Source organism: Alexandromys fortis, unplaced genomic scaffold (assembly GCF_014885135.2).
Source record: "Alexandromys fortis isolate MF-2015 unplaced genomic scaffold, M_Fortis_MF-2015_v1.1 scaffold_61, whole genome shotgun sequence".
Lineage (NCBI taxonomy): Eukaryota > Metazoa > Chordata > Mammalia > Rodentia > Cricetidae > Alexandromys > Alexandromys fortis.
The window spans coordinates 836,862-840,247 of NW_026067962.1; the positions used below are offsets into that span (position 1 = coordinate 836,862).

The 3,386-nt window shown below is 36.1% G+C and overlaps 1 long non-coding RNA gene across 2 annotated transcripts in view; it reads left to right on the top strand.

The window, feature by feature from the left end:
* Nucleotides 1-3,376, top strand: part of LOC126508285 (uncharacterized) — a 65,736-nt gene extending 62,360 nt beyond the window's left edge. The window contains exons 3-4 of one of the 2 annotated variants that reach the window (XR_007593765.1): nt 1,912-1,974; nt 2,354-3,376. This is a non-coding gene — a long non-coding RNA (uncharacterized lncRNA). The remainder of the gene's footprint in view (nt 1-1,911; nt 1,975-2,353) is intronic. The other variant, XR_007593766.1, reaches the window with a different exon arrangement.
* The last annotated feature ends 10 nt before the right edge of the window (nt 3,377-3,386 follow it).

Here is a 3,386-nt window from a genome sequence, read left to right on the forward strand (position 1 = left end):
CAAGGTGTGCTTACCAGGAAGATTCTAGCCTATGTCCATCCTGGGTCGGAGCTGCCTGGGAGAGAGGAGCCTGGCGTCTCTGCTCCAGAGAGCAGACCTGTCAATTCTGAGCTCACTTTCTCTTCCTCCCAGCATTCTGTTCTGTTTACTCCTCCCACCTATGTTTTAACCTATCAGGGCCAAGCAGTTTCTTTATTCCTTAACCAATGAAATCAACAGATTGATATGACACTCCTACATCAAATAAGTCTATTTCCTCTATAGTATCTTCAGTGCCTGAGATTCTTTCTTCTATCTCTTGTATTCTGTTGGTTATACTTGTCTCTGCAGTTCCTATTTGCTTACCTAGATTTTTTATATTCAGGCATCCATCAGTTTGTGTTTTCTTTATTACCTCCATTTTGCTCTTCAAGTCTTGAACTGTTTTCCTTTACCTGTTTGATCACTTTTTCTAGATTTTCTTGGGTTTCTTTGAGGGATTTATTAATTTTTTCTTTTTGTTTGTCTTCTTTTCCATTTCATTAAGGGAGTTTTTCACTTCCTGTTTAGGAGTCTCCATCATTTTCACAAGGTTACATTTAAAGTTGATTTCTTATACTTCTTCTTGGTTAGAATGTTCAAGTCTCCCTGTTGCATGTTCGCTGGATTCTGGTGTTATCATGTTGCTTTTCAGGAATTCTTGCACTGGCACCTGCCCATCTCTTCCTCTCTGGATACCCTCAGCACAGGAACAGCTCCTTACTATTCCTGTGGAGCACTCACAGCCTCGTCACTATTTCTATGGAGCACTCACAGCCTATCACTGTTCCTATGGAGCGTTCACAGCATATCACTGTTCCTATGGACCACTCGCAATCTCTTCACTGTTCCTATGGAGGATTCAAAATCTCTTCACTGTTCCTATGGAGTACTCACAGCCTCTTCACTGATCCTATGGAGCACTCACAGCCTCCCCACTGTTCCTATGCAGCACTCAGCCTCTCCACTGTTCCTATGCAGCACTCACAGTCTCTCCACTGTTTCTATGGAGCACTTACAGACTCTCCACTATTCGTATGGAGCACTCTCAGCCTCTCCACTCTTTCTATGGAGCACTCACAGCCTCTCCACTGTTCCTATGGAGCACTCACAATCTCTTCACTGTTCTTATGGAGCACTCACAATCTCTTTACTGTTCCTATTNCACTGTTCTTATGGAGCACTCACAATCTCTTTACTGTTCCTATTGAGCACTCACAGCATTTATACTGTTCATATGAAATACTTACATCCTCATTAGTATTCTTATGGTGCTTTCTAGTCTCCTATAGGTTAATAGAAATAAATAAATGTCATTGTGAAACTACTAAGAGATACAAGAAATAGTTTAAGGTTGGAAGAAAAATTTAGCAATAAATAGAGAAATATGAGTAAGCCTTGGTTTCAGACTTCAGAAAGAAAAAATGAAGAAGAAATCATTTAAATAATCATGACAAATTTTAACACTGGTCTTGTTTTGTTAAGGTGTCATCTTTATTGTATGATCTTGGTGGTAGAAGTTACCTTGAAATGCATCCTGTCCTAATGGTCTTATGTCTCTGCATACTTATGCCCTTGTGTAAGGTTCGAAATTTAAATGAATGGCAAGTATTTTGAAGGTGTGAAGTAACAATACTTCACTGTCTTTAAGGCCAGGGAGTTATCAAACCTTACTAGTTCTTGACGATTATGTCAAGGAAACAATCAGAGAATAGTAAACTCACATACCCACACAGTTAAAATCAAGGTGCCCAAGAAAATGTTAAAGAAGTCATGAGTGTGACAACCTTTTATGTGTGACATAAAATCACTACCCCCATTTTATTAATACCAGATTGCAAAGAAATCAAGATCTAAAACATTTTCAATTGACTAAAGATTTTGCTATTTCAGATACAGAAAGAACTGAAGAAGAAAAGGACACTATTAAAAGAAAGATGAAGTAAAATTGCTTATGTAGGTAATCCCAAGGATAAAAGAAATTAAATGTAAAGATAGTCTGACCAATTAAAAAGCTATTTGGAGCCTTCTTCAGGACAAATAGCTAATGCAGCTACAAAATTAAAAAAGATTTAACTGGAGTTTGAAGTTCTCAAATGTTGTAACTGCTTAGAATAAAGGCTCTGTCAAACATGAAATGTTAAATGAGAGCAGATAGAAATTTTTAGAAATGAGAATAATGTCCTTGAGAAGAATAAAGTTCAAAATGTGTCAATACATGAATCATACAAAACCATCTTTCTGAAAAAAAAAGCTACAAAATAAAACAAAACAGAATCTCAGAGAGAAACAGAAACAAGGGATTTTTGCTACAGACCTGAATACTCTATTTTAGATTCATCTGGAGGAGGAAAGATATAACTCGCCTTTGCTGACCTCAACAAGGGTAAGAGAAAAGTGACAATAAAGAAGGACACCTAAAACTAAGGATGAGGCTTATTGGAATCAAACATGTTTTTTAAACTTTGGTGAAAAACACTACAAAGGTAAGTAGGAATTTTATCTAAGTATCATTTTCAAGAACAAAGCTTTTATGGTAACATCATTCTATGAAAGGATACAGGATTTTTAGTCATATTCTCTCAATAGAACCTCGAGTTGACAAAAAAACAATATTTTTTTATCATACTTCTGACAATTTCATACAATGTATTTTCATTTCCTCTCCTTCACTCTCCCCCTTAACTAATCTAAGAAGCCCATACCACCACCCTACCCACCCTTCTAATTCACGTCCTATTATATTTCTTTGATTTTTCTTAATTTACTCAATACAACCCATATACTCATGAGTATGGGCCTATTCACTGAAGTGGCAATTTTATAATTTAATATCCAACTTTTATGGGATAAATCATGCTTAAGACAAACTGTAGGATATTGTGGGATAGTTCAATAGCAGAGTGCTTGCTTAACATTATCAAAGCCATGTGCCCAACTAGATAGATAGATAGATAGATAGATAGATAGATAGATAGATAGATAGATAGAGATAAAATAGAATCAAAAATCATAGATACATAGACAGCAACTTCTAGAGGTTATCCAACAGTTTTTTTTTATTGTACTTTAAAGCACTTCCATTATGCGTTTTGTTAAGGGATTGGATGTTAATGTGCTACCACCAAAGAAACTGTTTTGGCTAGCCCTCTTACATAATAGAATAATGTCATCATTTCATTCAAGACCATTCATTAACAGAGTTGAGATATTTAATAACACTTTTTTAGCTATAAATGTAGACTAGAGAATTATAGGGATTTGATTAGGTGGCCTGTAATAGGCAGGGTTCTCTAGAATAACAGAATTTATAGAAAGAATCTATGTGTGTGTGTGTGTGTGTGTGTGTGTGTGTGTGTGTGTGTGTG